General features: G+C 41.3%; 1 protein-coding gene and 1 long non-coding RNA gene across 4 annotated transcripts in view; one reads left to right on the forward strand and one right to left on the reverse strand.

Moving 5' to 3' along the window:
• KIAA0232 (KIAA0232 ortholog) overlaps nt 1–15,632 on the reverse strand; it is a 72,396-nt gene extending 56,764 nt beyond the window's left edge. For 2 of the 3 annotated variants that reach the window (XM_064449082.1, XM_064449084.1), the window contains exon 1: nt 15,470–15,632. The gene's annotated coding sequence lies outside the window, so the exon portion shown is untranslated. Of the gene's footprint in view, nt 1–14,856; nt 14,940–15,469 lie in introns of those variants that run through there. The other variant, XM_064449083.1, reaches the window with a different exon arrangement.
• A 310-nt stretch (nt 15,633–15,942) lies between these two features.
• LOC135313033 (uncharacterized) lies at nt 15,943–20,985 on the forward strand. The gene is made up of 2 exons (XR_010372589.1): nt 15,943–16,439; nt 19,732–20,985. It is a non-coding gene; the product is annotated as an uncharacterized LOC135313033 (long non-coding RNA).
• The last annotated feature ends 3,041 nt before the right edge of the window (nt 20,986–24,026 follow it).

Genomic DNA, 24,026 nt, shown 5'->3' on the forward strand with positions numbered 1-24,026 from the left:
TCAATCAAAGCTTACTTAGACACATGGTTTAGATCCTTAGCACCTAGTAAGGACTGATATTATGCTTCAGCTCTTCCCTGAATGAGGTGAGAATGTGGCCTCTCTTTTCCATCTTAACACTTATTTTCATGAGGCATTTGAGGAATTCAATTCTTGAGATCTAGGCTGACAAAATCTGATTTACTCTGGCTGACCAGTTAAAGCACGTCTTGCCTTTTTTTAGATGGGGAAGAGAGGGGAGAGACAACGAAAGAGAGACAAGTTATTGCAGGAATTAAGAAATGAGACACAACAAAATTTATATGATGTTCAAATATTATAGTCCAGCTTTTTGAAATATCATATTCAATTACCTATTTTAACATTATTTTAAGTTTCAAAACATATACATGACAGAAAAACTGGAAATATGAACAAAATTCTGAAATAATATTTGAGAGTTCTCATTTTACAACTGTCATGTACTTTGTTTTACAGGAAGTCTTAAAACACATTTCTATTATGTTTTAGAATTAACAAAATTTCATGGAAACTGAGTACTTGCCCATCCCAATACTAGAGAGAGGCTTTCCATATCAAATTAATACAAGTCATTCAAAGAGCAAGCATTTCGGCTAATAGATATGAAGCTCAATTTCAGAGATAATATTTTCTGACAAATAAGGTATCACTCCTTTTTAACCTTTTTCACACTATCTTGCTAAAAATAACTTTCTCCATCTGCACAATGACCACAGCTAATCTGAACAGGGAGACGGCAATACAGCCTAAGTAATTAGTGCAAGCCTAGTTATTCTAACTACCAAGTTGGAAAGAATTCTCCATTTCCAGCTCTAAAATATGATAGGGGGACATGACTTATAATAAGAATTACCAAATAAAATTTACACATCTCTATCAAGAGTTTGTGAAAATTACTGCTTACTTACAAATCCTAAAGTCAAAAATATATGACGAAATTCTTTCAAAACAATTTTTTATTCCGCTTCCTAGTCAAATTTTTCCTTTTCAGTAACCTTCAGTTTTTGTGATACTGATCAATGACCTTAACAAGGTCACTGTTAGATAAGCTGTCAACAGCTTAAAAACTGCCAAGGCACAAAAGCCAATTTGTGAAATGTCTTGTAAAGGAATGAGAATACAATATTGTGTAAACACTCAGATTTTACACCTTAGACTACCTTAGAATAGATATTCTTTCTCAAAATTCTACTCAGTGTGATAGTCACTAAACATTCTTTTGACACAAAATAGACAGCAGAAGACAATAACTGAGATTCAGTCTCCTGAAATCTAGTTATGAAAAAGCAACGACTTTAAATAATCTATAGCAAGAAACAGGAAGGAGGATCAGTGGTAGAGAAATTGAAGCTGGAACACTCCAGGTCCATTCCCTACAACAGTGTTGTTCTTGCATGGTAAATAATCTTTTTCGAAGACTAAATAATCCCAGTCTTCCCCATAAGTGAAATGGAATATGAGTATTGTAATCATAAATACATAAAATAATTTTTTAAAAAATTTTAAAATATTATTGTATTACCAAGACACTCTTTATATGACAGTCACACAAACACCTTCTTGTGACAGTTGTGTCTACAACAATGCAGCATAAAATTACACTAAGATTACCAAAGAGTGCAGTAACAGAAAGGTATAATTAAATCACTCCTCAATGAAGCTTGATACAAGCCCACCAAGGAAGTGCTAGTTGTATGCAACTGTTCTTATCAGGCTACCAATAGAAAGAATGGATTGGCTAAAAGCTCATGCCAGGCAAGACATTTCAATGTCCTCAACAGCTTTTTTTCTCCATAATTCCTTTTCATACAAAAAAAATGGTTTTTTAAGGAACTTAAAAGCAAGGCCTTTTTCGCCAATTGTTTCTAATCTTGGAAAACAGTGACCAAAGCCAAACCACAAAACTCACTGAATTAATCTAAGGTAACCTCATCTGTATTTTATTAGCACCAAGAGGTCCCTAAAAATTATGCATCCATGCAGCAAGATTCTGAACATATTTGTTTTGTAAATTAAAGAAAAAAAAAAGTAGATGTAATGCTTTAACAAGCTTTCAAACCTTCTTAAAGATATACCTCCTATCAAGTCTTACAATAACTGAAAACATTGGAGTAGGAGAGTAAAACCATACCCCTTACCACTGTCCTAAAGGTCCACAGACTATTTATTGGAGGTCATAAAGAGGTAACCTAAAAAAGAAGAAAATTGTCTGCAGGCTTAAATGTGCTACACTGGGGTCTACACTCTGAATGGAAAAAAAATTACAGGAACTATGTATTAAAGGAAGTTGAAAATGAATTTATTTCTATAATCTGCAATAAAGTCTCTCAAGACTCAAAGTTACTCTTTACATATTTTGATGTCTACTACATGGAGATTGATCTCTTAAACAGAGCTACAGATGCTACCTTTTTCCTTCCTTCCATTCCCAAAAGGGAAAACATTTGTGTTTCCAGTGCTTCGTTCTGCCTACTGCTCTATGTTAACAATTAGACCAAACACATTCTCACACAACAGTTAAGTTGTAACTGCTGTTTTATACAGTGTTTCCTCTACTATTCTGTGAAATACGCCAGTACATTAGATAGTTTATGATTAACAGCTCTCATTTGCAGAAGTTTTTTTCCCCACTATGGCCTTTGACAATGTATGACAATTTTTCAATGCAAGGAGGAAAAAAAATTATACAACTTTTTTATGTGGATACAAATGCCCACATTTTTTAACCAGGACAAAGTCTTTTAGAAGTTGTATTTTTTCCCAGAATGTTTGCATTAAAAGCAAACAATCCTTCGTCTCCCTGACAACTACATACAGCAAAAATATCCAAATCCTAATTAGTATAAATCAAAGTGAAAATTTTATCATTTGGTCAATAACATACTAAAATCACATATTCACTTCAGCAAATTTCAGTCCCCTCTAGAAGACTGATAATCAAAAGCACAGTCACATCATATGATGGGAACAGAAGTCAAAAATTGTTCTTACATATTATGGAGGAATCAGCAATTTTACCATAATTTCTTTTGCTTCTGTCAGTGAAAAATCTAAACAAATCCTAACATACAGACCAAATGGCCACCCACTGGGGAGGGCCCTGTCAAAGCCCAGAAACAAAGCCTATTTAAAAATCTAGTGAACAATGGAATCTGTGTCCTTAATGAATTTCACATGGCATTTAAAATACATGAATTCAGAAGTAGAAGTTACGTATTTTAAATCACATTCCTCAGTAATCTCAGAAATTTGGCTGTATAGTCTTCAGAGCAAGGACAGCTTTTGTATGTGTTGGTGATGTCTGATTGTATTGTACAAACAGCAGAGCAGGGACTTGATTCATGACCAAGACACTGAAATGCTACCATAAAACAAAACAAACCTGATAATGCCTATGCTATAAACAAACCTCTCCCTCTGCCCCAGTTCAGACAATTTCTGCCACAAAGCTTCAGAAGCATTGCTGTGCCATGAGAAACACAGATTAAAACACCTGGCTTGGAATCAAAGCAAGGAACACTAAAGGTGGTAAAGCATAAAAGCAGCTCTGTGAATTAACTTACAGAGCTTTTAAAGAAATATTATCAGGATATTAAGAAATATTATCAGGAAGTGCAAGAGTGATACAATCTCATTTGTAATGGATGTATGTTTTACAGCTGACTGATGTCTAACAAGGCTGGGCTTATGCTATGGTTCTAGCGTAATGCAGTCAAGTCAATAGAACCCATAGAGGGGACAGAAACCAGTCTGTGGGCGTTACTGCAGGATTTTTTTTTCTTGTAAATCTGCAAGCTTATTTTCATAACACTTATCCAAAAGAAAATCTGAAGCTGCAAATCCTGTACAAAAGCTCAACGGAATTACTCAAAGGATTCAAGAGCTACCATACAAGCCTTATTTACTTAAGTTAGGAAAGAAAAAGAACAGAGCTGTAACTGAGATGACGGCAGGGGAGCCACCAGCACAGTTCTGTAGGATTCTGCACTGGGACCTGCACTGCTTCACAAATTCCTAAGTGACCTGGAAGATGGGCTGGGCGACACAGTTAAGCTAATGAATGGCAGTAAGTTGTCAGGGACAGCAAATATAAAATAACTGAAAAAATGCAGAAGGACCTTATGAAACTGGACTGGGCAGTAAAAAGGTAAGCAAAATTCAGCATAGATAAACTTGAAATGAGACAGGGGAGGAATAACCTCATGTTATTACTACACAGAACAATGAGTTTTGAGGTGACTATTAATCCCAGGATCTATTTCCTAAGTAGTAATTTAGGTATTTCATGAAACTATAAGCTCAAACGCAGCAGCAGCCAAAAGAGCAAATTACAGAATTAAAGTCATCTTTGTGTCACTGAATTAATGCAACCATGGTCCTGTAATATCAAAGACGTGCCTCTCCACAGATATTGACTGTTCAATGCATTTTTTAAATAGAAAGTACCAACAAGTTAGTACAAGCTTTCTAGAAAACTTCACACAATGGATACTAGGAGTTCCTCACCAAAAGATACTGAGGACTGAAAAAAATAATTAAATGGGCTTTGAAAGAAATTGAGTAAGAGAGATGCCTTGAGTTTCCAACTAGACGAACCACGTCAGGCTCAGGAAAACCCCTAGACTGAAAATAGTGTGAGGCTGGGGGAGTATTCAGGGGAGGTATCACATACAGTCTCGCTGTTCTTTTTCACTCATAACAGTTCACTTACAGATGCTGTTGCAGGCAAGTACTGGATTTAACATAGCCTTTGTCTGAACCAGTACAGCTGTTCTTATAAAACATTCATGTTCACCATAATACAAGAACAACACTTCAGAAAACAGTAGCTGGACGAGTTCAATTAGCTGATCCACTCACAGGGCTGCACATTATCAACACATATGAACTTTTGTTACAAGATGTCAGAACATCAATCCTGCCAGAGAGCAAAAACTGAGCTATGGGAGACAACTGTCAAGGGACTGCAGAATTAGCAGGTGAAGCACCTGCAATAGGGGTTCAGCTGCACATCCAAGACCCCAAATTCTCAGTGATCTGAATATTCTTTTCCTCAAAACATATGTGTAATATAACCTAGAAAATGTACAATTTGTAAGTTAGTAAATAAAAGGCAAGATGGAAAGAGGAAAAAGCATGACCTAGCAGCAAAATCTACAAACACTGTGAAGAACAGTCACAGCATACTATGCCCACCACGTACCAAACCTTCATCACTTTACAGATTTGTAAGGTCTGAAGTGGTTTCATGAACAGACTCACTACATGCAATATGACTTAAAAATTTAATTAATAAGCCCTAATAGTTGGCAAGTTTTTCAGATCATGGTTCAATAGGTGTCTTGATAATTTAGCAAGCAAATTTTACCTTCAAGACCGAAGTATTGTTATTTCACAGCATCACTCAGGAAACTGTTTCAGGTCAAGACTCAATAGTAAAGATGTATCAAAAAACAAAACAAAGCAAGCACTTCATTATGCAGCACACAGCCACCACTTCCATTTCAATAAACATAAGGGAGCCCAGAGCATTTCTGACAGAATAAAACCTGACAAATAAATTCTGGTACCAGAGTTTGCTGTGCAGTTGTACCAGCTACTGTAACCTGCACCCCCACAACCCAAAGTATTACATCTCCAAAAATTTCAGTATTAATTTTAAGAAGACCTTACAACTGTTGAACACCTTCAAACATTAATCAGATTTAATAAATTGAAAGATACTTATAGACTGTCTGAATCTGGGAGTGAAATACTGCTTCACTCATTTCAAATGCCCAGCTGTCATTAACAATGGCAACATTTACATTGTTTTAGTGAGAATTTGTCCGAACTACGAACATAGACTGCCGTAAGAAATTTTTTTTCCAAGTTTGGTTTGTTACTGTCCAGACCGGATTTTGAACTAAATTTCAAGCTTGCTCAAAACTGGTGTTCGAACTAAAATTTACGCCTTTGTTTAAATGAGACTACATTTTTTCCAAATCCTACCTGAAAAAAAGAAAAATGTACACATATCGCATATCTTAAAAATACAGTAACTTTTTATAAGTTTAAAAATACAAATTGGCATCTAACGAAAAGGAATTTGAGTAAACATTTTTCACATTAAAAATGAACTTAAAACAATGCCACATGGAACTGACAAAATGTGAAGTAATTACTACTATTGTCAGCACAAGTCCCAGTTTGTAAAGACCAAAGTGATGGTTTTTATACAGACGGTAACTAACTTTCAGGAGAACACCAGCAGCAGCATCTTGACAGAGAAACCTGTGCGGCTGATGACTCAAAGGCTAGTTAGCACACAAACTGCACCGCAACTGCATATTGCCACCATGGGAGGATGTTCTACTGTTTCTCTCACCATCCCTTCCTGGCGTTCTCACCCTTTTGTCCTTGTACTTAACCCATCCACTGTGTGGTTGTAGGCACGAACTGGATCAGCGTTCTAAATGGAAAAAAATTTCATTTTTGTTGGGCCAATCTTAAAAAAAAAAAATACAAATAAGTGATCAACTCACCCCGTTGCCACAAGATTCCTACATCTGGAAAAAGAAAGGAAGTGGGGTTGTCCCCTTCAGCAGTGGCCCACTGTTAGATCCACTTACATATAACAAAACATTAGGAAGGCTGAGTTCAGAAACTACCTTTCAGCTAATACAGATAAGTCTTTCAGACCATCGTTACTCTTTGGAAAATGAAATGTGGAAGCCAGTCCAGGTACTTCAACAGATACGACACATACTTACAACATTTTTACAGAAACTTCCTACTGACCCATGCAATTGTACCCCATCCTTCTATCATTCAGCCTCAGAACAAACAATCCCACCACAACAGTAACCTGGATACGACAAAAAACTTACTGGTCGCTTCACATTTGGTGACAGCGAGGCAAGTGTTGCACTGTAACTAGCCTAGAATATTACAGATCATCAAAGTACGGGGTACCCAAGAGAAACAGTGAGTGTTAATGCAGAAGGCAGCATATGCACACCTCAAAAACATGCACATTGCCCCAGCTTATACTTTACAGTACTCCCCAACTATTGGTGTAATTTCAGGATCACCAACATCAGGTTTCAGAATCTCTGTTACATTTCTTTTTACTATTGAAGGCATTGGTATAATTTAAGTCTTTCTATTTAAAATTGCAGATCTTATCAGCATACCAGAGCAAAGCCAGTGACAAACATCTCAGTCTCTCCAGTTTTCTCAAGTCTACTAGTCACAGTGATTGCCTGGATGGACTGCTACAGGGCCTGAGAGGTCCTGGGGAGAAATACGTGTCTAGCTGCAACTTCAAGAAGGAGGCAGTTAGCCTTTTTTGTTCAGTCCCACGAGAATCTTCACAGGGACACTATTTATCAAAAGCTGTGTCTTTTACTACATACACAAACAACAGACCGCACATCATTGATTACCATCATCCTACTTCAGTAACTCTTTCTCAGGTTTAAGGAGGCATAAACAGCGCTAGTGAAAACCAAACCCAAATATAACTAAGATCACAAAGGATGCACACATTTTAAGCTCATGGAGACATTTATCTGCAGGACTTTTGGCATGTAAAACCTGTAAGCTTTCTACTACTTGTATCTCACTATATTTAGTAGCCTTTCTATCACCTAGAATATATGCGGGGATTAACCACACAATGGAGGCTGCAGTCAAGTAACAGGAAGATCAGTTATATGCTCTTGGCTATTTTGATCACTCTCCTTCCTGCCCTCCTGACACCTTTGATTTACCCAACCTTTAGAGCAATTCAAACTACCTGTCACGAAGAGCTGTTTGCCTGTGTTTGAAGTCCCGTCATAAGCAGGATGGTTAATAGCTTGGAGGCCTGAGCGCCAGGTTATGCATGCATCCATTACAACTGACATGCCTCCAGTTTCATAACGGATCCATGCATAGACACAGACACCAGTGTGCCCCAACAGGCATTGCCAGCCTCCTTCAAGGCAGCCACCAGAAAGCATCATCCCCCAGGCCACCAGGGGGGCCACCCTGACAAAACACTCAGTGCTCTTCAAATCAGCTGGAACACTACTGCAGCGCCAAGTAGCCCAGTGGCCACACTTTTAGTACAACCATATAGGATTTATTTCAACTAATATACAATTTATTCTTAGGCATACATTGCATCTTTCAGTTGGGGAGAGAAAAGGAGAATGAATTATGAATTCCAAAGATCCAATAACCACTGCTATGCATATGCTTATGCTATGCTTAAATGCTATGGTATTTCTCCAGCTATTTATACTTCCAAAGTTAACAATCCAGCTGTATATAAACATCTACCTAGTTAATGACCATGCTACACATTTTACTTTCTTTCTTTAACTTCTTTAATGTGTATGAAGGTCTTCTCTGAATGCTTACTATTGAGGTTTTCTGTACCTGGTCTGCAATTCAAGGAGCTAATTACTACCTTTCTGAAAAGCTTAAAATAGCCTCATGAAGGGTTTAGAAACAAATATAACTATTGCCTAACTGTATAGTCTTTTCAACAGCTCTTTTCATTTAAAAAAAGTTATCATAAATTCAGTTAGAAGACACATTAAGACAATGTTTTCATTAATATCTGTAAAACCATACAATATGTGTCAGCCACAACAGGCTCAGTAATCACAGAGCTCTGGCAAGTTGAATTTGCAAGCTCTATGACTTAACTAGTAGAGAACATACGGACTTTGCAGCAAAGAAAATATGGCAGACCTATGAAAAAAATTGTTTCAAATGCTTTTCTCCTGCACTTCTATTACCTCTAATTTTTAATTCAAAACATTAGTAAATTAAAATTCTATATTTATGAAATTGAGATCAGAAGTAAGAGACATTGCAATTTTGAACAGAGTAACAATTGACATGAAATAATATATATTTTAGCACTTGAGTGCATTTGCATAGCCATTGTTCAGTTTTTGTTGTAAGACTGTCAGGAAAACAACTTTTTCTTCTTCTTTTTCCATGAAAACAGTGGTGATACTTGTTGCCACATCATATCTCCACTTCTATGATTAATTACATGGCTTGAAAATGCTATTGCTTATTTTTTAAAAAGTTTACAAACTGAAGAGGTAGGACAGGTTAATATTGCTCTTAAAATATTAAATTTGCTATTTGCCATTTCAAATGGCAGCTGGAAGTCTTATTTTACTAAAATGCATAATATTTAATTACCACTGCTCGAAAACCTCTTACAAAAAGAGCAGGTCAGCATTATACTACTTCTCTTCAAGGAATTTACTGTACTGTTAACCAAGGCATTTCTTTCACAACTCAAGAACAAAGTTACTAAAAACTGGAACTCTGAGGTTTCTCTCAAGCTGATAAGACATCCTGTTCAGAGAAGCTGGTAAAGAAATTATCTATATAACTATGAAAATTAAACTAACATCTGGGCTTACAGAAATATTTTAAGACTCTTGTGTCACCCCACACAATTTCACATGACTTCCCGCAAACCAGCTACAAAAACTTCAATAAAACAAGAATTCCTATAGGTAATTCTGCTTCACTGTGAAGTGCAATCGTCAAATAAGCAGCAGAGTGAACTTCTACCCCAGAAGACAGAACCAGGGGAACAGGAAGTCACTCAACAGCAACCTCTAGCTAATTAGTAACAGTCATTAGCTGAAAAACTTCAGCCAGCAAAATTAAAATATTATGAAACAGTAAAAGTTTTTCCTTAAGTTTCATAAGTAAAGTTATCAATCAGACAAGTCACTGGAAGCTGCCTCCATTTCTTTCAAGATACGCCAGTGTCCTAAATTCAATGCAGTGTTTTAACATTGCACTCCCACTCAGCCAAAGTCTTCAAATTTGTTTCAAGTTTGTAATAACAGATTACAGTGTCACAAGGATTTAGTGAGAATTAATTACTCATCCAATGGCACCAATACGCATTACTGATTTCTTCATTAGTGATACTTCGAGCAGCCTTTTTTCTTTAGGCTAATAGAACACTTTATTTTCTTAAAAAGCACATATGATACATGCTAAATAACCAAAATCATTTCCTTAATTGCTCTGTGTATGTTTTAGCATGTTTTCCCACTTTACTATTGAAGATTATCTCAGCCCAAGTCCCAGCTAGCCTAACACTGCCTGGAGTAACCTTGCAGAGTGTATCTTGCAACTCAACTCTGCTGTTCTGATGTTAAAACTATACAATCTTATTAAAACTTGCTTTATTTTTTCTGTCCTTCAGCTACCCCTAGGTCTCTTACTCTCTTATCTCTTTCTATACTTTTTGCCACAGACTATATAAGCAAAGCCTCTTCTGCAATGCAACTGTGGCTCCCTTCAGAATACTTCTATAACCAAGCTACTTCATCTAACCAAACCGTAAAAACAACAAAAAAAACCCACTCACACAATTTACTAACATATAAAAGGCATAACAACTCATCCTTCCCATGCAGCATCTTAAACTCAGGCACATTAAGGTGAAACAATTTGCTTGAATTTAGTCAGTGACAGAGCTAACAGAAAACCACAGGTCCCTCCAATCCTAGCCCAGCATTCTATCCAGCAGGCCTTGTTCCTTATATAAACGTAGTAGTAACTAGGGAAAGATTTTTAAAAGTTACAAAAAGATCACAAAACTATTCAGATTTCACCTCTGTTAAAATTTATTTTTATTTATTACAGAATCACAGAATGGTAGGGGTTGGAAGGGACCTCTGGAGATCATCTTGTCCAACCCCACTGCTTGAGCAGGCACACCCAGAGCAGGGAGCACAGGAATGCATCCAGGTGGGTATTGAACATATCCAGAGAAGGAGACTCCACAGCCTCCCTGGGCAGCCTGTGCCACTGCTCTGGCACCCTCACAGGAAATACATTTTTTCTCATGTTTAGGTGGAACTTCCTGTGCTCCACCTTGTGCCCATTGCCCCTTGTCCTCCCGTTGGGCACCACTAAGAAGAGTCTGGCCCCACTGCCCTGACACCCACCCTTTAGATATTTATAAGCATTGACGAGATCCCCCCTCAGTCTTCTCTTCTCCAGGCTGAACAAACCCAAGTCAATTACAATTTATTTTTATTCATTAACAAGTTTTTTGCACAGAATGTAAATTTTCACATGTAATCCTTTCTAGAATAAGGCCTACAAAGTTAGACAAAGGTAAAATTAGCATGGAGCGCATATTTGAAATTTCCTCCTCAATACAGTAAGAGAGAGAAATTTAAACATAGCGACCCTGAGGACAGACTATGCACAAACTTAACAGGATATAATTCACTTATTATATATAATATCACAACAGAGCACATTTAATTTAATTCCTTTATAATGGAAGTTTCCACACTATTGCCTTAGAAGTAAAACTCTTGGAAAGACAGATACTAATGTGGATGTACAGAAGCTAAGTAATAAACAGAATCTAGACGATGCAGGAATACTCAGTGAATAGTTTTATGCAGGTAAATCCAATCACTTGCATGTGACATTATAAAGGAAATAGCAGATTAAAAATTAAGAGTATTCAGTAGCTTCCAATAAAGCTAGAGGAACAACTCCTAGTAAGAAGTCTGTGAAAGAATAATCTTTCTAGTGAACATTCAAACCAGTCAACACTTCCCCCCACCCCTCCAACCACCACTGTGGCCCAATAAAAGACACATTAAATCCCTCAGCACCCATTATAAATGTACCCAACGAACTTTTGGGAAAAGTATGTGCTCTTTAGTAAAAATATTGTAACTAACTCATCTAGATCTTTTTCTACTAAAAAACGCTGAGAGTCCTGCAGTTCCCTGGTATTTCTGCCTAGAAAAATCTGGTAAACTATTTCCAAATTACGAGAAACCTTACTTTTCCCTCCTATCACCCAATTTCCTTTTTGTCTGTAAATTGAAATGCAACTGAGCATTCAAATATTCATTTGAAGATTTTTATTTTGTATGATGAAATTGACTTTACTCGGAAAAAATTCTTGGGTGGGGTTGGGGGGATGGACACAACACAACAACTCGTTTCTATAATTACATTTACAAATTACCTAACCAGACTGTCACTGTTCTTGGACTAAAACGAAGGATTCCAATCTCTGTTCCACACAACAGAAGAAACTATCCTAATAAACAGAGCATATTAAATAGCTTCTAGAAGATCATTTGTATTCCAAGCTCCACTAGCAGTGCAGATAACTAGAACAGCTCCTGCTACCTCTCTTAACCTGCGGGAATTCTAAGTCTTCATCACATTCTACTTTACCAGACATTGTCACTCATCTTATGACAGTAATAACTTGTTACTTTTAGTCATTAGCTATTGGTTGTTATTACCATTATATATTTTTAGGGGCTTCACATTACCAGTCCATCAGGTATGAAACCTATGCTTTTATATGCATTTATATATGCATATCTTAAGAAGAGAATGAAGAAAAACAAGCTGCAATGGGATAACAAGAAATAAGGGTCTTTTACTCTCATAAACTACAGAAAACCCCAGATAAAAAAAAAGCGCTCAAATTTCTTATGTTGGACACACTAACATTTAGGTGGCTTTAAAGGAAATATTTAACGCATACTACTTTCAACATCCACCATTACAAATTTTGTATGCTTCTTTATGCAAATCTCAGAGAAGCAAACCAATAGATAATTTTGCTAGGATTCTAGCTAAGTAGACAGAAAGTCTATTCTGACTCTACAGCACCATCCATAAAAACCAGTAAAATTCCACAGAAAATTCACCAGTGCTAAGTATAAAACCAACCTTTTGGCTTCCTTCATTCCTCCTATTCACCTAGAAACAAGTTTCTCAAGAAGGACAAATAGTGAAGTTATAAGCAGTATCTAGATCTTCCACTGTCCCTTTTCCTGCTAGAATGCACAGCAAATGAGCAAAGGAAAATGCTGACATCATTTTACCCCTATGGAATTTCTCTTACTTGGAAGAATAACGAATAGCAACAACAAGAAAAGCAGTGGGGAATGCAGGCTATGAAATCAGCGTATTAAGAAAACAAGAGAAGTTCGAGGCCTCCAATTTTTCCTCTTGGGTCACATATAAATCTCTCTGCCCCTTCCTTTCCTTCCAATTCCCCTGCTGATGAGGAAAAAAGCTAGAGGGTCATATGTGCAATACAAATTTGCAAAATTTGCAGGCTCAGTCATTACCCCCACAGTGCACAAAACGAATTGATAAGGTTCTGGGACTGTAGGTGTGGGAATACCTGCTGAGCAGAATATGGTGGGGATATAAACTGCTGATGCTTTCAATGGAGTGTACAAATCAGGATTTCCCTTATAACTCTAAGTCTTTGAAAAGGAAGAACAATGTCTAGTGTACTACTCATTCAAGTTACCTACATCCCCTCTTATATCTCAATGATCAAATAGAAGGTTTTGATACCAATATAAGCTTTATTGATTGGGAGGGGTTGTAAACTACCATTTCAGCATACCCCTACTGACAATAAACAGCAGATGGAGAATTAGTACAAAAGAAAATCTGTACAGTTACATGTCAAGTAACAATCAAGTTCCATGTTATTTACTTTTATAAGGCATATTTTTTATTTAAACAATGAAGAAAAATGTCGATTTCAGACTCCCATGGATTGTTAGAAGCCTGCAATACTTGGGTTAAGCGCTGCAGTGAAGTAGTTTAGCTTACACAATGATCTACTGAATCATCACGAGCTCACTTTTGACAACTAAGAAGCCAAATTCGATCTGTAATTCCCACCTCATCCCAGGAATGCAGAAGTCATACACAGTGTGTAACAGAAGAGTAGAAACCTAAGCAATTAAAAGGGTTTGCATGAGGAAAATCAACTGCCCATACCACAGTGTCCTCTGGTCCCAGGCCTATAAACTACAACCCAAATTACTTATATATGGAAAACACTGGAATATAGGAATGTCTTCTCTTTGAAAGGACAAGCAAATCTTACTATTTCCACCCTTCAGATCAGTATCAGGTACTGCAATGAGTAATTAAAACAAAGACAAACCAGAGAAAAGCGCCGCACTTTTGCTTTTCTCAAAGTTCCATACCACGACTTAATAAATGTACACTTTGAGTCGAGAGGACATGAGGAGAAGATGGAAATGAGCCTGCTGGAATGAAGTGTCAGTTTGTGTCACTTCTGCATTCAGCTGTAACCTTCGCCAAACCTTGCCGTGTGTCCGTCCCCCGCCCGCTGCCTACGAGCGGCTGCGGCCCCGGCGGGCCCGCCCCGGCGGCGCAGTTGCGGGCGGCCATAGGATGCGGCCCCCGTCAGTCTCCCGTCAGCCCAGCTCCTCCCCCCGAAACGGCAGCAGCCCTCGCCTTTCTATCCGCCGCTCGCCTTCCATAGGCCCGAAAGGACAATGCTGTCGGACAGGGGAAAATGAGAGGCGGGGAGCGAGTCCCACCGATCGGCCCCCGGGTGACCCCGCAGCCGGGCCGGCGGGGGCTTCCACCCACCCCGGCCCGGGGCGTTCGGACCCGCTCCCGGCTCACCCCGGCCGGCCGATCGCCGCGCTTTGTACCACTGCGCGCAGGATGAAAGGTCACGGCGTGAGCCCTGCCCGCGCCCCGGCCCGGCCACCTCAGCCTCCCCGCCGGGCGGGCTGCCGGCGACGGGGAGCGAAGGGGCTCCCGGGGACGGGGCTGCCGACCCTGACCCCAAGCTCCGCACTCTCCTGTCTCCCCGTCCCCTACGCCCGGTGACACCGGCGCAAGCCGGCACCCCTGACGGGTGGGTGCTGGGTGCCGCCTTCCTTCCCCTCTCCTCCCGGGCGTGACCTGGCCCGAAGGCACGGGAGCCCCGACTCCCGCTCCGGGCCCGTGGCTCCCTCCCAGCCCCCGGCGCAAGCAGCAGACCTGACGCCGGGTCCCCAAGGGCCAGGCCGGGCCAAGGGGGGCCCAGGGAAGGCTCGGCTCCCCGGCAGCGCTCGGACCGGGGCACCCCCCGGTCGGGCCCCCGGCCCCGCCCCCGAGCCCTGCCTCGCCGCCGGCCCGCAGCCAGCCCCCCCGCCCGGCCCCTCGCGTTGCCTGTCACCCTCTCCCCGGCCCCTCTCCTCCCGTACGCGCGCTTCCTTCCCTCTCCCCCCAGCCTCCCCGGCACGCTCTCGCCGCGCTGCGGCAGTCGCAGGCGAGAAGCGGGACGCGCCGTCCCGGGAAACCGTCCTCCCGGCGCCGGCCAGGCCCGGCCCGGCCCCGCAACTCCTCCTCTTCCCGGGCTCTTAGCGGAGAGGGGAGGGGAGAGCGGACCGGCGCGGGCCTCCTCGGCCGGGCCTCAAGCCGCCGGCCCGGCGCCCCCCAGCCAGGGGCCGAGCCTGCCCGTCCCTCAGCGCGGCGGCGGGAAGGGGGGAGGGGGGGACGACCCGCCGCAGCCTCCCGGCTCCGTCCTCCCGTTGCCACGGGGAGGGCGGCTGCCGCCCTCCCGCCAGCCCTGCCCCTCCCTCCGCTCCCCGGGCCCGCGGCGGGTATTTACCTGCCGTGGCGGCGCAGAGCGGGGCCCCGGGGCCTCTGGCAGCCGGAGGAGGCGGCGGACTCCGTCCCGCTGCTGCCGTCCCCGAGTGAGGCGGGCGGGACGGAGCCGGGACCTGCCCTGGGAGGCGTTACGTAAACCGGCGGCGGCGGCGGCTCCCAGCGCCACGGGGGGGGGGAGGGGGGGGGGGGGGGGCGGCCGCTCCGTCACCAGGCAACAGGACTCAGCGCCCCGGCGGACCGTGCCGCAGGCTCCTCCCCGTATCCTTCCGCCCAGAGGGCGGCCCTGATGCCGCCGCCCGGTCCGGGTTGTGGGGAGCGCTCCGGGAGCTCCGCCGCGGTGGCGGTCGGGCTCCGGCGGCGGGGGGGTGGGGCTGGGCCCCGCCGTTCCCGTCCAGTAGCTCCCGGGGTCGGCCGGCGGGCTGCATGGCTGCCGCGCGGGGAGGGGGGGGGGGGGAGGAGGTGGGGAAGCGTCCTTTGCCCTGGTTGTACGGCCCAGCCCCGGCCCCGCCTGCCGGGAGAGCGCCGCGCCGTCCGCCGGGCTCCTGAGGAGAAAAGGGGCGGGCGAGGCGTTTGAAAGTCACTGGGCGGCTCGGCGGGGAGAGAGATCGGCGCGGCGGGCCGGGGGAGCAGCGCCCTGCCTCCTGCCCCGGGGGAGGCTGCCCCTGGGCTGGCCTCCCTCCCTCCCTCCCTGAGCGCGCCGCCGGCGGAGCCGGGCTCGCCCCCTCGGGAGGGCTGGCTGGCTGGTAACGACGGAGGGGGCAACACCCAGGGCCGGGGCAGGAATGCGAAGGAGGAAATCGGGGATAATGATGGAGTGTGGCGGTGTTTGTGATGTGAGGTCCTTTTGAAACCCTTAACGACTCTGAGGGCAAGGTTAGAAAATAAAGTTTATTTTCCTGCTAAATGAAAGCCCGTCTGGGAGGAAGGTCGTCTTTTAGAAGATTGATGCCGTTGAAAGTCGGCTTTAGTAGGTGAGCTCCTCAGGAGTCGGGGTAAATTTTATTCCAATTGATCAAACACCTGCTTAATCACAACTGTTTACACAACCCCAGCCTAATGAAAGAGCAACATTTTTAGCATAGTAGATGGGTGAAAATGGGCCGCTGTAAGACTGAAAATATGACATGCAAGACACACCAAAGTACTAATTAAGCTTCTTAATGGGGAAAATAATAATGCCCTTTTCAGGTGTACACTAGTACCTCACATTTCTCAAATACATGAACATATACAGGTCTAAGGAAAGTCAATATGTAAGATGTCAAAGTCTTCTATCTGTGCATAATCCGAAGGGTTTTCTTCCTTTTATTCACTGCTAAATGTATGGCTCCTAGAGTTCCAAAATGTGGTACGTCATCTACGTTGGCTAAGACTGTTTCTTTTGTGCAAACAACACCTTCAGTCACTAGAACTGAGGTCATCTTTGAAAAGATGATCCCCCACCCCAGATGTAGTCCCATATAGGCCTTTTGACAAGTTAAACCTGTATATAAAAATACGTCTCATAAGAAACATGAACATAAGCCAAGAGAGTAACCGCTGCCTCACAGCCTTTGTATTTATTTCCTGGTGCAGGAGCAGCATTACGTTTATTTTTATTTTAGCTAGGCTTTGCCTTTTCTGAACATCCTTAGCACCTTATTTAGTCATGAATTTGAATTAGACTGGCCAAAAAGCCTCAGTTTTTAAAGTTAAATATGTAGGGTTGCATAGCTGCATGAGCTACCGACGTTCTGTTAAACGCTGCCGAGGCAGTAATTGATGTCATATGAATGTGGAGTTAATCAGTTCGGCTTTCTCCAAACCTTGAAGGAGTATTATGGGAAAGCTCTAAAGAGAAAGTAGCACTTACAACCCCGTGACAGAAGGACAGCATCATTCTCTGAACTATTTAATTACTGTTTAAGTTACTTTCTTCTGAGGAAAAGCTGAACCTGAAAAGCTTTGGGGGAAAAAAAATCCTGCTGACTGTTTTCTGCTGAGTCATTCCACTGGTTTATCAGAAGCATTTCGCCAACAGTGTAACACGACTCATGCCAGTCGCAATCAAATCTCCTTTTGTTCGTGAGCTTGGAATCTGAATTCCCCTTTTCAAAGTAGAAATAAAATACAGTAAAATGCGAGACACCTGGGATTTGTCTGTAATAACAATTGGTACCGATTTAAATCAATCTCCATTCAGTCTTCTGAACATATTCTCAATGTATTAGTAATGTATATCACTAATATGGATCCACTTACCTTACTTCACCCTTTCTGTAATTTTTTTTTTCTCAGAAAGCTCTATAGAAGGGACAGATGCTCAAAACATCCATGTTCTCCTAATGAAGCAAGTCAGAGCATGCAAGCCAATGACAGATTATTCTGAATATTCACATAGTTGCTGGGTGACATTTCAAATTGACAGTTCTGGTTTTGTGGTCAGATCTCAGGAATCCTAATAGTGGAATTTTCTGTTTGCTTGTTGGTTTTTGTTGGGTTTTATTTTCCTAGCAGCCAACTAGATTCTGGTCTCCGTTTGGCAAGCATTTCAGAAACAGCTGGTGCATGACCATATGCCGTGCTGGCACTGCTGTGAGCTTATTTCCCACTTGTCCTCCTGGTCAATCAGAGCCGCTCCATGTGCTGAAGGACAGCTGGTCCCTTGGCATGCAAAGCAGCTAATGAACTTTTCCTCCAAAAAGCCATAGGGATAGAACATGCTAACGCTGATCAGAGGCTGTTCCTTTCTGAACTGCTATCAAAGATGGAAGTTCTCTGTGGGACCTCTGTTTTGTTGCCCCAGTGTGACAACCTGCACACAGCCAGAACAACTAGGTGGGTGTGCGTTGCAGGTGACAGCACTTGTTTGGAAAATCAAGGCTGAATGATCTGTGTTGAAAAGAATGCTAAACCACATCTGAGTGACTGATGGATTCTGGCTTTTAGCTGTCAGCCTCAGCAAGTACCACTATTTCCCTTTTACATTCTGACCCCTGCTGGAAAGGGTCTCCAATCAAGTTCTTAAAAAAATGTATCCATTTCACCATATAATATTTTTTTCCTGTTAAGGAACATACTGAAGATGGAATTGCACAGCAGTTCAGTATTACATAGCCATGGCTTGTAAGCATTTTACTGCTAGCCATCCATCTTACGCCCTTAAAACTGGTCAGTTTATAATATTCCCTAAAATTTCCTGCTAGGTGCAATAAAAAAACCCTGGTTTTCCCTGAGCAGGGGTTCTGTATCAGTAAACTTTGAAAGTGATGATAACCAATCATTAGACAGTCCTCTATTGTTCACACTTCATAAACTGTTCTTATGAAATGCTTGATAGAAGCAATCTGCCCATTTGGCTTTTTAGAAATGGAGATAGAGCAACATTAATTAGGGAACAAATGTAGTTTAAGAACAAAAGAGATCACCTAAGCGTGCAGAATATAAATACATACATAAATTCATAGACGTTTTTAAAATCCAGGAAATGTATGGACCTTAATGTAAGGTGAGACAAGGAACATCCAATAGGTACATGATGAGTTTTATTGGGTTATCTTGATGTACAGCTTCAGAAGTATATAATTATCTCTTTGAAACTACTTTGTCTAATTGCATGAGGGCTTGCATAACTTTTTTACTACTTTTCACGGTCCATTTCAGGTTTTGTGCAAAGACTCATGCAAAACGTTCACACCTCCCAGAAGTAATAGCTAGGTTCAAATGACACATCCAAAAGGCATTCCTCAGCACTAGATCAGGTTTCGGATTCCTTTTTACTGATCCCTCTTTCCTAATAATATCCCTGCAGAGTGAAAATGCAAGCTGTAGATACCCACAGCACCGGAAGGCCACTTTGCTGTCAGCATCAAGGACCTCATCCATCGCAGTGAATGGATAGTAACATTAAATTTTGGTCGGATCTGCATTAGGCCACGGTTCGACCTTTCCCCTTGTAGACTTCTCTCTAACAAGTTTCAATACCTTTAGTAGGAGTGTGCTAGCATGGTGAGTTTGGAAGATCTGAGTCTCTTGAAAAATCAATTACATAATTAAAGTAAAATTACTGTCTGTTTAACACAACTGCATCTCTATAACCTCTGAATGTGTTTTAGCTTTCTTTGAACACAGACTGCACATAGGAAACTCATGGAAATTGCAGGTCAGGCAGTGCTATTCTGTAATAAGAATGACTGGGCATGGTGTTGGTATTTCTTTGGGCTCTACATCTTTTTTTAAAAGTTATTCTGCTTCAGTATATTCTTGCCCTTTTTCATCCTGCAGCATTAACAATTGGGAAGCCTTGAGAAACCTTTGGGCAGTCCAAAATAATAAATGAAGAGGACTCTGCCTCATTATGCTGCTGTGTGCATAAAACAGACCACCTGAAGTCTCAGAGGAGATGTGAAAGAACCACGATAATTGCCTACACTACTTTGGACAAACAGCCGAGCAGTACAAAAGATAAAGAAAATAAAAGCTTTATACTACATAACGAATGCAAAAGTCCAAGTACCTGCATATAGCGTTTGAAACAATAAACCAAGGAACAGCTTTTCACTAGTGGCGCAATGAAAAGACTGATGAAAGTACAGTGTTACAAAAATGAAATAATTTCCACAAGTGATGAAATACAAAGCAAGCATTACATGCAATTGCATTTTAAGGACAGTCAGTCACCATAAAATACACCAATGTCTCAAAATCTGATCTTCTTTTTTGGGTAATGCCTATGTAGAAGAATTTGATGTCATAATGAGGAACTAATTTAATTGCATTATATTTGTTGCTACATCAGCTATTGTCGAGCCATTAAGTTAATTACATGTTAAGTTTTAAACTAGATGAAACACATCACGGCATCTGTTTTTTCCTATTTACTACAGCATTCCAGAATTACCATGTTGGAAATGTCTGAGGTTTTGGCAGCTTGCTGTCTTACAAATAGTTCATGAATACAATTAACCATCCTTGAGTAGCCTGCAGCATCGGCAACCAATCCTTGCCTTACTCGTCAGAAATATAGTTATTGTTCCACACTAATTCCACCAAACATTTTTTTCAGACATTGGCCATATTCTCAGTCAGTGAAAATGCTGAAAACAGAGTGGATCGCATTATACTCGCTGATGATCTGGCCACAGATTTTGGAATGAATACTAATAGAGTCATTCCATCTTTATTAATGTTCTATATGAAGTGAAAAGTGAAAGAAACACATGAAAATGTATTGAGTTCTTAAAGTAATTGCATTGGAGGTATTATTCTTTTCATCCAATGCATCAGCATTTTCTTAACATCATATTCTGTTGCAGACCCTAGTAAAAGAAAAGATCCTTTGTGTATTAATGGCTTATTGTCTGGCACTTTGATGTTATGTTTTGCCTGATCAAAAAAGCTTGCTTTCTTTCTCAAATAAGATCTGAGTGCATGTTTTCAGATGCTTAAAAAAAACCCAACATGTTTTGGAAACCTTAACATGTAAGTGAATCATGTATGTAAGACTTATAGGCTGTAATAAACTTATGTTTATTCTGTGTATTTTTTAGTGTGTGAACTAACCATTTTATCTGTGTGGGAGTGGAAGGGAGAATGGCCATTGCTGCTTTCTGATAGAACTGATAACCTGGGAAGTGCTGGTACTAAAAATGAGTAATTCCACAGATATCAAAGAACCATTAAGAGTGGCCAATTAATACCAGCAGCCATTACAAAGAGTTCATATAGGATAGAAAAAAAAGTCAGGTTTGACAAAAACAGCATTTGAAAAAGGTTGAACCACAGCAAAAAATATTACCATTTTCATCTTACAAAAAAATTTGTTTTGAAATACATGCTGAGATCTAGTCCCTGCATTTCCCAACCTTTAACTACACTGAAGAGTGATTTCTAGCTTGTGTGATTGACTACAGGGCTGTTGGCCTGAAATAGGAAAAATTGAGCAGTGTGAGAGAAGGAAAGGATATTTTTCTGTCAAGAAATAGCTAATATTTCAATACTTTACAGCAATACTTTACAGCTACACTGATACGCTCTCTGAAGTGTCTTTCATAATATTTTGGCATATAATTCTACCTGATATTTAGATGCTTATTTGAAGAGTTACTCATTGGGACTTGTTAATGGGGACAAAAGTATCAGACTTTCCAAGGCCAATTTATGTATATGTATTATAAAGGTGTTTTCTATCAAGAAAGCTATCTCTGTCGAGAGGAAAACTACTTGTTTTCTAGTTTCATCAGGATTTCATGTTGAAATTGGTGTCTTTTGAGTTTGACACTATTTCAATATCAATTCCCAAGAGAAAAAAAGCAGGCATAGCTTTAACTGGCTGAATGAAAACTGCTGTCTTCATGGGAAAAAAAAACCCATATATTTCAGCAGCTGAAGAGATCACAAAATAAAGGAATAGTTAAATGTCTAGACCCAGCCAGCTTTTCCACGTGTAGGGAAGGCGGAGGTCATTTCCCCTAAGAAAGCAACAACTTTTTTTCTCTGAGGCTGATTGTTGGCTCAGATACAGCAAAATCACAAACCTACTGTGATCAGGTAACTCAGGGAGGAGGCACCGAAGACTCAACTAATGCAGTGGTGATGTATCAGAGGAGAATATTGAATGCCAGGTTTGGACCACAACTACCGATCACAGATGGGAGTATAATCCTGCGAGATGGATCGCTTGGCTTTATTTGTTAAAGGGGTAATGCAGTATCATTAAATAAAAGAATAGTTTATTTCCCATAACAAATATTTTCTTCCTAAATGTCAATGTCAATATTCACAGTGGTGAATAAGAATTGGCGGCCAAGGGCACTGCTTTCTGGCTTGTTGCAATATTGTGATTTTACTGATTTTTATTCTCGGAGCATACTTTCACAGATGCATGTGCTTCTGGACTTTGAACAGGACTTCACTGCAAAGTTTTTCAGGTAGGAAATGAAATCCTTAAGAAAGAAGCTGAAAACTTTGTGCTTCACTATTGTGCATAAAATTGATTTCCATACCTGGAATTGAAGCATTGCTGTGCCAAAAAATATTAAGGTAATATTTCCTCCGCAGTCAATGAAAAACTATAAGCCCCTGTAAAAAGGGATTCAAGGCACCTGTATGAGGCACGGGCTTCTCTGTGCTGACTGCATAGGCCTGCTGGCTGATCCAGGGCTCCCGTACGCTGCAATGGAGAAGTGCATGCAGCTCATCAGTGGAAATCACTATTGAAAACCATCTGAAGAGTCAGTAGGTTTGGCTTTGTCAGAAATAACTCTGGACACCAAGACATTTTTACAAGTAAGTAGGGACCGTGAAGGGCCCCTGCTTCACATCTGCATGACTGCACTTTCTTCTCTCACTCCCTGAAAACGGTGTGGCTGCATCCAGGCTTCCTATCAGGGATGGTTCTTGGCATGTCCTATCTCCGAATGATGCTAGGCTGGTGCTATTGGCCAGCTGTGCTAACGGTTAAGTACTTTGTGGTCCTCTCTTCAAGTCCACAGCCTGGTCTTGGTTTTTATGCCACTGTAAACATAACTTCAGAGTTCAAAACACTGTTTTGTGTCTTCAGAGCAGGCGGGTACCAGTGGAGGACGTAGCTGTGGCAGCCTTGTGTGCAGCAATCTGTTGATTTGTGCCTCTGTCCTGGAAGACAGAAATTATACTTCTAGGACCTTTTCAGTCTTGAGTAAGCTGAACCCACTGATTCTGATTTTCTAAAGAAATGAGCAAATGGAAGAATGCCCTAGGATACAGGCCACTTTCCATCCCTCTTGTTGCAACTAGGCTGTTGTTCAGAAAGGAAAGGCAGAACCAAGAACATAAAACCCGACCCAAACTCCCTATATCTTGTTGCTGAAGATACTGCTTTGAAATGAAAAGTCTAAAAGTCCTGGAATTCAAACTCTATTTCCATTTATAGGTATGCAGTTTATCCTGCTCTGTAATGCAAAATGTAAATACTATCTCATGAGTGAGTTACTGAGAGTTAAGAGGAGAAAATATGTGGACCTCATCCTAAACTATTCTCTCGACTGCTGGTTAGAGGAGTCTTCTGGAAGAGCTCTCATCCACAGGCGGGATAAAAGTGCTAATGTCAGCTGGGAGTACTAAATGGATTTTGAGCTAAACTCAGTGCTATTCGTGGATGCTAGGTGTGGGAATGGGCTCTTTGGGGATGAGTTTAGGCACTTCTTTCTCAATTACAGCTTTAAGAGTTCAGTTTGGGATACTTTTAAGTATGTGTGGGGGTCTTTGTAGAAAATTTTGCAGTCCGACGTGGAAACTTCAGTAAATTTTAAGCTCTTCCATGGATAATAGGTGACCTGAATAGCTCCTCTCAGATTTTAGGCACCATGCAGACTGGAGCTATTACAAAGCTGGTAGGAAGACCAATGAGCAGAGATAGGCTTTTATAATGGAAATGTGTTATTTGCTCTCTCATATTCAAGGCATACATATTTGGAAAAGTAAAGAAGGCAGCTTCCCTGCTTACAGTCACCCAACTTTTGAATGAGGGGGTAAATTCCCATAGTTTGGATTCAGCTCCTTAAGATACTTGATACTTTTTCTGTGCTTCTGTGCAGTAT

The sequence above is a fragment of the Phalacrocorax carbo genome, chromosome 4 (assembly GCF_963921805.1).
Source record: "Phalacrocorax carbo chromosome 4, bPhaCar2.1, whole genome shotgun sequence".
Classification (NCBI taxonomy): domain Eukaryota; kingdom Metazoa; phylum Chordata; class Aves; order Suliformes; family Phalacrocoracidae; genus Phalacrocorax; species Phalacrocorax carbo.